Consider the following 15,362-nt stretch of genomic DNA (forward strand, 5'->3'; position numbering starts at 1 on the left):
TCCTTGCTCAACATTATTAACCCCCTGTAGCCCTATCCCTAACAGGGGTAAATATTTTTCCCTATTCCCCTTGAACATATTCACTGATACTTTTAACCAAGGGAAGGGTGTAATTTCTATCTAAAACATTTTAGTAATCATCATATTCTCTCTCCAAGTCAGCTCTGTGTGAAGTCATCCTAGCAGTTCTAATATATTGTCCATTGATAAGGCTCTTTTTGACTAAGTGGATGAAAACTGCTAATATCCAGATAAGAATTTCTGAATGTTACCTTCCTATAAACTCTTGATTTGAAGCCACAAGAAGCATGTTCAATGAATGTATCTAAGAAATTAATACTCTCCCTATAAAACATATAATAAACTCCGTAACAACTATGTAAAAAACAATCACCAACCTATGCCAGAAGCCAAGTCCACAAATGACAACCTAACAAATAATTCCAAATAAACGAGTATACCCAGGAAAAGCCGAACAATCTAGTATTATAAAGTTTCTTTCATTTATTAAAATTACATAAGCACTATCACAGGTAAACTGCTTCTTCAGATGTACTACAACAACCAACTGAAGTCCATTAAATACTCAAGCCCTTACATACTTAATTCATCACATGACCAATTAGTAATAAAACACTCCTTAAACATATACATCTATAAAAAATATATTTATCCACTTAAAAAATCCATATTAGCCTCAAATACATATATATATATCTATATCTATATCTATATATATATATATATATATATATATATATATATATATATATATATGAAACAATAAAAATAAAAACATACATTCTCAGTTTATTCACATAAGACTTTCTATGCATAAAGCACATATTATTCACCTACATAAAGGTTGTGCTTTTAACTTTGGTTTAATAGGAATTCTATCATTTAAACCATGTCCATGATCAAATGATCCATTTTGCTTCAAGCTGCTCTGTTAAAGTTCTTATATCTCCCCTTTGAATGTTCTCATACACTCTACCTATGGCCATGAATTTAAAACTGTGCATATTGTTTTTTTCCTGAACATGCTTAGATAAAGCACTACTACTACTACATTTACTAATGTGATAAATGTGTTTTTATCCTGTCTTTTAAAGCTCTATCCATTTTGCCTACATAGAATTTATAATATAATGTGCAATGTGCTAAGTATACAATATGTACAGAATCACAAGTAGCATGAACATTAAATGTGTAAGTTTTATTTTGATCTGGATGCAGAAAAGTACCAGTGTTATCTATGAACATACAGGCTCCACATCTGCCACATGGTAGAGTAGCTCTTGTTTTATTTTATTTTATTTTACATTTGTTGACCAGGATAGTCTGACTGGATGCAGATCCATTTTCAGCGGAGACCTGGGGAGAAAAACTCCAGACTACAAATATAGTTAACAGTTAGTTTGACATGCAGAAATATAATACATTGCATAGTACAGATAGCACATATTAACATAATAAAAAAAAATAAATTAGTGTCTCCTTCTTAGAAATATGGCTTAGTCTTACTGTTCCTTAAATTTGTGACTTCTTCAATAGCTCTTCTGGCTTCATCTTCTTTATAGCCCCTATCAGAGAAGGCCCTCACTAGATTCTCAGTCTGATCAAAAAAAATCTTGGTCATGAACGTTCAACCTAGACACCCTGAAAACCTGATTCTTGACCACATTTTTAAATATATAAGGTGGATGCATACTCTCTTTAAATAACAAAAGATTACAGTGACATGGTTTTCTAAATAACTGCGTGGATATCATACCTGTCCCTTCAAAAACAACCCTAACATCCAAAAAATTTATACTTTCTTCAGAAACCTCTTAAGAGAAACATAAAATGAAGTGGTTCTGGTGATATATTCCTCAAACATATGGAAATGCTCTACAGACCCTTTCCATAAGAGGAACACATCATCCACAAGCCTACAGTAGAATACTATATGTTCAGTGTAAGGGCCTTTCAAAACATGTTCTTGTTCCCATATGGCCATAAGTACATTGGCATAGGTATTGGCACAAGAAGTGCCCATAGCTATGCCATTCTTCTGCCAGTAAAGGTCCTCCCTAAAAACAAACACATTATTTTCCAAAACACAACTTAAAAGTGTACATAGCATTTCAATTCTGTCTACATTAAACTTTGTGTAAGTTTTCAAAAACTGTTTAAAACTAATAATACCAACATTATTAGGTATAACCATGAATAGGGATACAACATCTAAAGTCACCAACAACATGTTTTTTTCAACACGATTTACCTGAGTAAGTGAAAATAAATCATGTAAAAAATGCTGTGTATCTTTCAGAATGTGTGAGAATAAATTAAAAACAGGTCTAAGGGTCTTTTATATATATATATATATATATATATATATATATATATATGTATGTATGTATGGACAGGCAGGGCCGGCCTTAGCTGAAACAGCGCCCTAGGCAAAGCACTGCTCTGGCGCCCCTTAAGCCCCACCCACACTGAACACAAGGAACACCCCTATTTGAGCCATACCCACAGAAGGGTCACTCCCACAAAACACTCCAGTTTTTTCCATGTTTAAATGCATGAAAATCCAAGTCATACTGTAAGACATCTTGTAGTTTAGTTGACTGCAATTGAAGGCTGAATATCCTTAAACCTGGTTGATCTGCTGCTTGTGTAGTGTTCATCTGCAGTCATGAGACAGTATTAACTTTTTTTGCAATGTGCATTGATGTTTCACTGATGTTTGTGTAGAAGTTCTCATTTGGTCTAGTGTAGCAGCAACTCTACATTTTTACTATATACCCTGATGTGCTTCATGCTCTTCACAGGTCAGCAATCACGTCTACATACTAAAGACAGCTACATATTGTGATGTGGTGGTGCTGCAGCTGTATGCTGAGCTAGAGGACAAAAAGGAAAGCAGTGTTACTACAGTCAGTGATGTCTTGAACTTTGCATACAACTTAACACTAAGCAGATTTCAGAATTGTATTGGCAGTGTTTATCCATTATGGGTTGCAGATGGATATGGGACCTTTAAATTCAGTTTTAAACAGCAGTGTACTACTTTCAGCCATCATGTCAACGCAAGTAATTTGAAGACATATTTAAGATGAGAGACATTGATAGTGACAAATGATTTATTCCATTACTTGTCAAGTACATTTTTATATGCAATCTTTGACAGTAAAATTTTGCATTTGTACAAACTGTCAGTTCTGGTTGACCAATTTGAAAACAGGTTTCAGTTGGCACAATTAATGCTAGAGACATTGAAAGTCAGATTTTATTTCATTGCTGGCTACTAGACATTTACTTTATACAGTTCATAAATTGTCAGACGACTTTATTGCATTGCTCTCCCATTACATGTGCAGTTCTATATGCATGTTTGACACTTGTATAAACTGCCGGGTGCACTTGAATTGTTACTTCATGTGAAAGACATTGGAAATTGTCATTTAATTGTTCCTTTGCTGGCTACCAGATGAACATTTCCAACTGCAGTCTTCAACAATAAAAAGTGTTTCACTTGTACAAACTGTCCGGTCTGCTTGATTTAAAACATTGGGTTTCAGTTGGCACAATTAATGTTAGATATTGAAATAGTCAGATTTTATTTAATTGCTGGCTACTAGACATTTCTATATGCAATATTTGACAGTTAAATGTTTAACTTGCAAAGTGTCAGGTCCACATTAGTAACTTCAAGACATTCATTTAGCTGGTTCAGTTCATGCGTGACATTGTAGTCCGGTTTTATTCCACTGCTGCCATTAGATGTACATTTCTATATGTACATGTTTCACAATGAAATGTGTGAGGTCCACTTGAATTGACACCCTTCATGTCAACAATTGTCATTCAAGTATTCCTTTGCTGGCTATTAGATGTACATTTCTAAATGCAGTGTTCAACAGTAAAAAGTGTTTAACTTGTACAAACTGTCAGGTCCACTTAAGTTGAAAACATTAGATTTCAAGTTGGTGCACTTCATGTTAGACATCAAAATTTGTCACATTTTTATCTGTTGCTATTCATGCATTTCTATATGCAATACTTCACAATTAATGTGTAACGTGAACAAAAAAAAGTGTCTGGTCTGCTTGAATAATTTTGAAAAGGTTAGGCATAGTTCATGTTAAAGACATTGAAATAGTCAGATTTTATTTCATTGCTGGCTACTACACATTTCTATTTAATGTGGGACTTAAAATGTTTAAATTGCCAAACTGTCAGGTACACTTGAGTAATTTGAAGACTCATTTAGCTGGTTCATGCTTCAGACATTGTAATAGTTTGGTTTTATTCCCATGCTGCCATTTGATGTACATTTCTATATGCAATGTTTCACAGTGAAATGTTACACTTGTACAAACTGTCATGTCTACTGCAGTCTTAGAGATTTCAGTTGGCACATTCCCTCTGAAATGTGGTGTATCATTGTCTGGTAATTTATTAAAGACTGGCACTGACCCTATTGGCATTATACAACTACACCTTTAATTACACAATGAACCCAAGACTGGCCCTAGGGTCTACACAAGCCTAGCCATATCCAATTCCCTGAAACATTAGCAGATGCAAGAACAGGGTTTGACTTTGTTATAGCCATTCAGGTTTGCCAGTCACAGTATTGGAGAAGTGCACAACTGACAGTACTCAGCTTCCCTACCAACTTTGCTGTACTGCTTCCCTACAGGAACTCTGGCATACTGCACAATTGTTATGCCTTACACTGTAAAATCTTGACTACAGGGTAAATCAGATGTGAAATCATACATAATTTGCACACTATTCATTACCTACCTAGCTACTTACTAAAGCTGCACTTATCGTGCCTTGCACTGAGCAAATCAATTATATCACCATAGTCTGTCTGGCAAGATACCTCATTCATTGAGATCATAGCCAAGGCCACAAGTCTATCTTGTCACGTAGTACTTAAATATGTTAGTTGTAGTTTGGAGAAGCTTCTCTCCACAGATGCAACTGTCATTAGCAGTGTCAACAAAATGTGCAGAGCTACCACTACCTGTGGGAATATCTTAAGTCTGGCGCTTTATTACATTGACATCCAGCACTGATAATCCCTTTGGAGTAATGTGATAAAGTGTTTAATTCCTCATACAGCTGTACTACATCAATATCAGCAGATTCCACCTGGGTTAACAGACAGAATTGAAATATGTTCAGTAACTACCAAGAGTTCTTGTATGTTGTAGAGAAGCCAAAAGTAGCACTGAGCTGGACATTGAGTGAACCTGTCCTTTACAGATGACTGCATCAACATGAGTGTTGAGTTGACTTTATTCTGTTCAGGACTAAGTCATTTGGTTGATAAAAGCCTCCGCTTTCCTGGGTCTCACCTCATCTGCACCAGGAAACTGGAATTCTACCTCCAGTGCTTCTGCTAGCTCAGTAGTAGTTACTTTTGCCATTTTGTACCTTGTGGCCCTGTATTATGTTAAAACACTTTTCAGTTCATCAAGCAGAATCACTGCTTGATCAATTTGCATGATAGAGCTTTGCAAATGTTTACTGACTTTTCCAACCTTCACTAATGCATCATACCAGACCACCAGTGCTATTAAAAACTTAACACTTCTTGTACTAGCCATGCTGCTTCAGATATGCATTAGGATCTTTTGTAAGTTCTGCCACTGAAACCAAGGCATTGGAAAGTGCACCCACTTCAGATCACAGTGCTTTGACACTTTCTACCCTACACTTCCACCTGGTCTCACAAAGTGGCTTTACAGATAGACCTGACAACATCACGGCATTGGAAAGTGCACCCACTTTGACACTTTCTACCCTACACTTCCACCTGGTCTCACAAAGTGGCTTTACAGATAGACCTGACACATCACAAAATATTTTGTACCTCTGAAAAGTGTACATTCGTTGCAGATTACCAAAGAATGAAACATCTACTGAAGACTTTGCAGCATCACTTTTTACAAGATTGAGATTGTGACAGCCCGAGGGTACAAAAAATGCATGTGGATTTAAAGACAAGATTCCTGCAACACCAGAATGTTTTCCTTTCATATTTCGAGCCAATATGTCATAACCCTGGCCTCTGCAGTTATCTAGTGGAATTCCCAAACTTAAGTTCATTTAACATGGTCAGAGAGAAATCCACCAGTAGTCCCAGTAACATGGAAGGACAAAAAGTACCCCTTTCCATCCAGTTTCATTGCATTCACAAAATGGACAGTGACATGCGACATGTTACACTTGTATTGTCATGTCTGCATGAGACAACTAGTGTTCCGTTGGCACAGTTCACTGTATACTGCAACTGGCAGATAGACTGGCAATGACCCTACTTCCATTATGCAACCACACCTTCCATTATGCATGCAGAAACATTAGCAGACAGAAGAATAGGGTTCAACTTTGTCCTAGCAATTCAAGTAAGCCAGTTACAGTAGTACAGAACAGTGCCTAGTTGACAGTACTTTGTGCTGCCCTACAGGAACTCTGGCAATGAAAAGTATTGTTATGCCTTCCACTGTAGGATCAGACTACAGAGTACATCAGATGTGAAATCATACATACTTTGCACACTGTTCAGTCTCTACCTAGCTACTTACAAAAGCTGCACTTTTCATGCCTTGTAATGAGCAAATCTGTTATATCAGCATATAACATCTGGCAAGAGCAGTTATTAATTCAGATCATAGCCAATCCCACAAGTTTATCTTGTGACAGTACTTGTTTGGAGAAACTTCACTCCCCAGATGCAACTGTCACATGCAGTGTCAACAAAATGCGCAGCACTACCTCTAGTAAGACAGACAAATACACGATTACATTAAGGACATCAAGCACTGACATTACTCCAAAGGGATTATCAGTGTTTAATTCCTCATACAGCTGTACTGCATCAATATCAGCAAATGCAAAGTGGGTTAACAGACAATTGAAATATCTTCAGTAACTACCAAGAGTTCCTGTGTGTTGAGGAAGCCAAAAGTAGCACTGTGAGCTGTAAGCGGAGTGAACCTGTCCTTCTCAAATGACAGTGCAACAACAAGAGTGTTAAAAGTTGACTTTAAAATTCTGACTTGTCCAACCTTCACTAATGCATCATACCAGACAGTGCTATTAAAACTTAACACTTATTGTACTGCTCAGAAATGCTGCTTCAGAAATGCCTTAGGATCCTTGCCTTTTGTAAGTTTTGCCACTGAAACCAAGGCATTGCAAAGTGCACCCACTTCAGATCACACTGCTTTGACACTTTCTCCTTACACTTCAACCTGGTCCAAGTGGCTTTACAGTTAGACCCAACACATGCCAAAATAGTTTGTACTAGAGTTAGAATGTAAACAGTGTACATTCATTGCAGATTACCAAAGAATGAAACATCATCTACTGAAAAGTTTGCATCAGCAATTACTAGATTGTGATTGTGTGACAGCCAGAGGGTGCAAGAAATGCATGTGGATGTAAAGACAAAATTCTTGCCTGAACAGTTTCCTATCATGTTAACAGCCATTGTCATAACCCTGGCCACTGCTGTTTTGTGGAATTCTCCAACTTCAGTTCATTTACCACAATGTCACTGAGAAAGCCAGCAGCAGTCTCAGTAGCCTGGAGGAAGGAGAAAAGTACACATTTCCTTCCACAGTTTCATTGCATTCAGCAATACAGACAGTCTGACATTTCTAGATGCAATGTTTCAGTGAAATGTTACACTTGTTCAGACTGTCATTTCTACTTGAGTCACTTAAAAACAGTAGGCTTGAGTCCCTTAACAGTAGGCTTGTTGTCACAATGTTAAATATACTGTACCAGTCAGATAATTGATCAAAGACTGGCAATGATCCTATTGGCAGTAGGCAACTATACCTTCAGTACACATGCAAGAACATGTGCAGTCAGCTTCGCTATACCCATTCAGGTATGTTAGAATATAGAAGTGCATAGCTGGCCATACTTGGTGCTTACCTGCCAACTCCACTGTAGTGCTTCCCTACAGGAACTCGCATACTACAGAACTATTGTGCCTTCCGCTTACAACTGTTGTAAAGTCATACAAAATTTGCACATTGTTAGAGTCATACCTAGCCACTTTCTAAAACCGCACTTTTCTTGCCTTGCACTGAGCAAATCTATCAATTATATCAGCAGAGTCTATCTGGCAAGATATTTCATTATTAATAGAAATCATAGCCAAGCCCGCAAGTCTATCCTGTAGCATAGTACTTCTTAAGTATGTTTTAATTAGTTTGAGTTTGGAGAAGCTTCTCTCTCCAGATGCAACTGTCACTGGCAGAGTCAACAAAATGCGTAGAGCTACCACTACCTGTGGGAATATCTCCACTAACCCTCACTTTTTCATTACATTAAGGACATCCAGTGCTGATAATCCCTTTGGAATAACGTGGCAAAGGGTTTTCAATTCCTCATACAGCTCTACTGCATCGATATCAGCAGAGTCGTTGTGCGTTAAAAGATTCTGCAAGTCTTTACAGAGCTGCAATAGCTGATCATCAGAAACATTACAGAGGTCTTGTATGTTGTAGAGGAAGCCAAAAGTAGCACTATGAGCTGCAAGTTGCGTGAACCTGTCCTGCACAGACGACAGTGCAACATCAACAAGACAGATGAAAAAGTTAACTTTAAAATTTTGTTCAGGACTAATTAGACACTCATCATCAGCTTCATAACCAAAAAGCTTCCTCTTTTTCCTGGGTCTCACCTCATCGGCACCAGGAAACTTGAGTTCTACCTCCAGTTCTTCAGCTAGCTCAGTAGCAGTCACTTTTGACTTTTCGTACCCTGTGGCCTGTATTCTGTTAAAAACCTTTTCAGTTCTTCAAGCAGAATCACTGCTTGATCAATTTGCATGGATGAGCTTTGTAAAAGTTTACTGACTTGTCCAACCTCTACTAATACATCATACCAGACTACCAGCGCTATTAAAAACTTAGCACTTTTCATTGTACTGCTCAGTGATGCTGCTTCTGAATATGCCTTAGGATCCTTCCCTTTTGTAACTTCTGCCACTGAAACTAAGGCATCATAAACTGCACCCACTTGGTATCTCACTGCTTTCACACTTTCTACCCTACACTCCCACCTGGTCTCGCACAGTGGCTTTACAGTTAGGCCTGACACATTATCCCGAAATATTTTGTACCTCTGAGTAGAGGATGTAAACAGAGTGTACATTCGTTGCAGATTACCAAAGAATGAAACAGCATCTATTGAAGACTTTGCAGCATCACCAATTACTAGATTGAGATTATGACAGCCACAGGGTACAAAAAATGCACGTGGATTTAAGGCCAAGATTCTTGCCTGAACACCCGAATGTTTCCCCTTCATATTAGAGCCATTGTCATAACCCTGGCCTCTGCAGTTTTCGAGGGGAACTCCCAAACTTGTGAGTTCATTTAATACAATGTCCGTCAGAAAACCACCAGAAGTCTCAGTAACCTGGAGGAAGGACAAGTACTCCTTAACTTCCACACTTTCATTGCATTCAGCAATACGGACAGTCAGTGACATCTGTTTCTGATGACTGCAGTCAGGAGTGCAATCCAATATAATGGAATAGTACTTTGCATCGGTTATCTTTTGCAAAATAGTGTCTCTGACAGACTTTGACATTAACATTATCAACTCATTCTGAATGGTTTTCCCCAAGTAGTGATCGTGGAGCTTGGCATTGCTGATACAACAAAGATGCTCTTGTATTACTGGATCAAACTTGCCCAACAGCTGTACCAACCCGAGGAAGTTGCCATTACCACTTGTAAAGAGTCTATCCTCACTACCCCTGAATGCTAAGTTATGTTGAGACAAGTACTGACAGATTGCAAGCAGTCTTTCCAGAACATTTCTCCAGTATTTCCTCTCAGACTTAATCATGTTCTCACGGTGGTGATCAATGGTGGAGCTATTCTTAAGCCTCAAGTGCAAGTCACTCCACTTAGCAGCAGCTTCTTTATGTTTCACTGACCGCTCGTGTTCTATAAGCTTTTGTCCCAAATTTTTCCAGTCACATGTTCCTGTACTAGACAGGGCAACTAAATGAGTACTGCTGAAGAGTTTACAGCAAAAACAAAATACTAAGTCACTACTTTCGGAATACACCAGCCATGACCTTCTGACTGTCTCACCATTTGTAAGTCTTTTATTATAAAAGATGGGACTGAATCTTCTATGGTGATCATCATAGGGGAAACTGTGATCCATTATCTGAACAGGCCCTGCAGCACTTAACAGACAGCGAACTTTATCATCCATGGGATCTGGCCATTTACCAGGGTCACTATCGACTTCCCTGTGCGTTACTGGATCTACTTCCTTATTTTCCTCCTCACATATATCTACTACTTGGTCAGAGACATGACTTGCTCCTAGCTCTGAACACACAGGAATAGAGTCAATGGATGCCCCAGACACTGACTGAGCTCCACACTCTCTGTCACACTCGTCATTACCACCTGCAAGGTCAGAGCCATTATCACACACCTCTGACTCAGATTCATTATCTGTACATCCAGTACCAGTATTGTCAACATCTACCATACAGCAAGCATCGCTGGGACTTTGGCAGGAACTGTCACTTTCACCTGGTCTGGAAGGACTGCTTGGCACCTCAGGGAAATCTGCCTCTTGAAGCATTTCACTGTCTTGCCACTGACTGCTGTCTAATGTCTGACTAGACTGCATAAATCGCATCATTGAAGCACGTAAACTAGCCACTTGCAATTCTGTCTGAGCCTTTCTTTTTCTATTTGCTGCACCAGAAAGCTTCTTTGGACCTTTTCCAGGCTGTCTGTTAAAAAATAAATTTTGGAAATTCAGATGTTAAGAATGGAAATTGCAGTGTTCATAAACTCCCTCAATTCTTAGAGCTGCCTACCCACCCAAGTCTTGCAATTCACTGAACTAGGCCTTGCAACTACAAATGGTTGTATAACTAAGTACGTGTATTAGAGCCAACTTTATACTACACAAAATTAGAAAACAGCAGAACAGTGTACAGGCTTCTCAATTGCTGGCACTAGACAGCCAATTCAAATCAAATCAAGAATCAAATCAGGAATCAGTCATCTGGAACTAGAGCTTGCATACATTGAGCACATTTACCCCCTATCTCATCCTATCCATTTACTTGTAAACATTCCAAATGCTATTACTGTACTGGTTCATAAAGTGATGTTGTGGCTCATTTTTCATCTAATTTACTGTCCACACAGATCGTGCCTACAATGTAAGGCATCAGGAATCCTATTCAGTTGTCATAGAAGTGTTTACCTATTCACAGATGCAGAGGAGGCAGTATTCATTGCAGAGGAGGCAGTATTCATTGCAGAGGAGGCAGTATTCATTGAAGCACTTGAAGCTTCCGAATATTTCAACACTGGGTTCCTATCACGTTCAAGGTAACCAGTTTCCCAAAGATCTATGAAGGACGAAACATTAGTGTAAACATACTGTATGGTACAAAAAAAAAAAAAGCCGACACTATTGATGCACCCCACAGACGATCCTAAGTCACTTATACAACTCCACCACAAACCTCCCTATAATATGACTGTTACTGCCAGTACAACATCTCCTTGAGATATTACAGCACAATAGTCTGTTCCTTAGATAGGACCTATTAGACAGCCACACTTGCTTATTTCAGTTGTACTACAAAATATTTATATATAAACCAGCACCTGAATTACTATGTTAAATCATATTACCATTCTACATTCAAATTACATTTTTGCTGTGAGATCAGTGTACTGCAAACAGTAAATAAATTCACATTTTGATGCATTTCTAAGTCACACTGAAGCAGTAGAAATAAACCCACACCATGTTTACAAAGTTCACTGCTATTGTACTTAGCGTCTCCATCACTCCCACTCTGCTATTCCTCCACTATGGCAAGAATGCCAAGTAAATTCAATTTCTTCCTACATGTTTTAATCAATAGGTATTTTGAACTTCCAGCAGCATGTGATACAAAACCTAGCACCACCAAATACCTTTGCAGGTAACTGCACTGATGAACTGCCTAGACATTTTCAAAAGGAAAATCACAGCTAAATAGCCAGGCACTGCGGTATATAAACATTGCACAGTTACTCTACGTTTACAATTAGTATCATCATTCTGACAGCAGCCAACTAACTTGTTAACTCATTTCTGAGCATTAGCAACTCAAACTAAAAATGCAGCAGTACGAGACTCAAACCATAAATACTAAAAATCTGCACTGTAACTATGGTACTAGAAGTAACAATTTGCATTCAAATGCAGTTGAGAGAGAGTTAAGAAACTAACAACTTCCAGTGCATGCATGCTCACTCAAGCTTTGTTTCCAGTGCACCCACATAGTGACATTTATTTTGCTACTGCTCATTAAATAACTGACAGTAATCTGATACACCAAAATTTTACGCTAAAGAAACTCAAACGTGTACAACTGCATTGCCCAACAGTAAAAAGCTGAGCAAGAGTTATATAGCCTTTGACAAAATCAGAAAGCAAAACCACCACAAATATGCATTCAAAAAACTGCACTAGCAATGCTTATGCTGCTATTAAATATGCTTTAACATGCTATTTATCTGCAGTAAAACAATCAAGCACATCACAAAAATCAAAGCAGAAATCTGTTCAGTCACATGACATGACTACTGTGGTTAAACAATGGGTGAAATGAAATAAAGCAAAAAGCTAATTTCAGAAAACATTCTAATAGGGGGCGTGGCCAAGGATGAACACAGGATAGCAGCAGATTTCTTCAGCTCCACCAACTTAACTGCACTGACAGGAAATAATTACTTTAAAAATCAACTAATGAAATAATTTTCTTTCTAAATACGTTTGGAATATCAGTTTCTTGAATAATATCTAAAAAAGAAAGAAAATTTCAATAATTTTCCTGTCAGAAATCATCTTGGAAATTTCTCTTTCATCACCTCTGTTCAAAATGAGTTCCAGTAAGTCAAATACTCAGGATTCCAACATCAAGAAAGAGCTTCAGTCTTTGATATCTACTATTCAGCAACTTACTACCAAAATAGACAAACTGGATACTAAAATTGATAACTTCATAGAAAAAACTACAAAACAAATGGATTTGTTACATCAAGACTTGCAACAACAGAAGGCTCAGATTACAGGCATAGAAGAGACTGTTAATGATATGGAGAGCAGAATCCAGGAAGAAGAAATTAACATTGAGTTTTTGCTGAAGCAGAACACACATCTACAATCCAAACTTGATGACCTGGAAAATAGATCTAGATGCAATAATATTAGGATTTTTGGACTGCCAGAAAATATAGTAGGTAACAACATTACTTCCTTTTTAAATACTTGGCTTCCCAAAACTTTAGACTTGTCAGAAGCATTTTCTTTTGGTATTGAAAGAGCCCATAGGTCCTTATCTAACTTTAACTCTAACAAAAAGTATCCTAGATCAGTTATAGTAAGATTTTTATCATCTTATGACAAGGAGATGGCACTAAAATCTGCATGGGCTAAAGCACCTATTAAAATTAATGAGGCAACTGTGCGTTTTGACAATGACTATTCTTCCTTGGTAATAACTAAAAGAAAAGTTTTTTTGCCATTAATAAGAGAGCTTAAGAAAGCACAGTTCAAAACCTACCTTTTGTTTCCTGCCAAACTAAAAATCTTTTTACCTGACGGCCCTAGAATTTTTGAAGACTTGGACTCTGCTTTGCTGTATATTAAAAAAATAAGATATTGGATAAAATAGAAGATATGGAATGGGCTAGTCCTTCGTTAAAGAGGATGGCAACAGGAACTTCTTGGAAGACTTCAGAGAAGCAAAAAAGACTAAAAAACAAATGACATGTTCTATGTTTTTTTTTTTTTTCTCACCTTCTCTCTTAATCTCTTCAAATACAGTTACTGCATCTCCAGAAAGCCACAAATATTCTAAAGATTTATTCAAAGTTATTTTTCTGTGTGCAAAGAACTGTTTTTGTTTCATAAATAGTCAAACTCTCTGAGGAACAAATAACAAGCTATCAATCAACTTGTTTCTCTTTGTGATAAAGAGACCTAAGGTTAGTAATTTGACACATTTTCTTTTTCTTCTTGTTTTAAATAATGGCATTCTTTTTAAACTATACATTTAGTGAGGGGTAGGGGAGAGCAAGGAGAGAAGTATGATGAAAAATATGAAAAAATGAAATAATAACTTATTAGTTTTTTAAAAAACTATATATGCTGTTTAAACACTGTTGCTAAATATTATACCATGACTTTATTGCTTATACATGATTACAAATAATATGTCATGATTTAATTGCAAATAATTAGAACTAAAATAGTTGTAAATAATATGTTTCATGTTTAACTTTATTAATATAAACAGCAAGTAATATTTCATTGTAGATACTCTTTGTAGCTTCCTTTTTTTTCCTTTCTTCTCTCTCTCTCTCTTTCTTTTCAACAGTCTCCCTTTTCTTTTCTCTCTCTCTCTTTTTCTCTCATATAAGTACATTTATATGCTGCTGATAATACTGGTATATGTATATAATAAGATTTGTATGAGAAAATGAAATGGGGCATATATAAATAAGTTGTATAATATGTTAAATAACTGTAGGCTTGGTTTCACTGTCATAGAGACTGTAATGACTTGTAAAATACTTCGCAAAGGTTTTGCACTGTTTAGTTTCATTTGTATTGCTAAATGAATGTCAGTCACTTGCATTTACTAAAATTCCTGCCAGAATGTTAAGGGAGACAATTTGGGATGTGGGTTACCTCGTGAATAGTGTCCTCAAGTTGTTTTAAAAGCTTCAACACTCAGAATACACGCAGAGAAGCTGAATGCAGTCACTTTGAACTTTGACCCCTGATTTCACACTGACACATCGCAGATTCAAGAAGAACACTGTTCCAGGAAGTAGAACTGCTGTAAATGCAACTTTGTGATGAAAAACGAACTCTATGACATTTAAATGTGAGTTATTCTTTATAACAACTTACTTATTTAAGATGTAATTTATAAAATATGAAAGTTATAATGATTTTAAATGATTCAGTATGCCATAGTAAGCAAGTGAGATATTTTAGAAGGCATAGAATGTAAAACATATATATATATGTTTTTGAAAGCTTACATGACTGCAACATATTAATGTATATAAATACTTATGATTTAAACATATATAATGTTATAAATCATTTGACTTATCTAATTGACAAGCACAAGTAACATTATGATTATATCTTAGAAGAAACTGTCATGTGACATATTTAAAGCAGCAGATATATAAAATACAGATGGCTTTCTTCACAATGATTTATGTATAACTAGGAATTTACATTGCTGTGCAGTATGATTTGTAAAC

Source organism: Protopterus annectens, chromosome 4.part1 (genome assembly GCF_019279795.1).
Source record: "Protopterus annectens isolate FY-2018-M chromosome 4.part1, PAN1.0, whole genome shotgun sequence".
Lineage (NCBI taxonomy): Eukaryota > Metazoa > Chordata > Ceratodontiformes > Protopteridae > Protopterus > Protopterus annectens.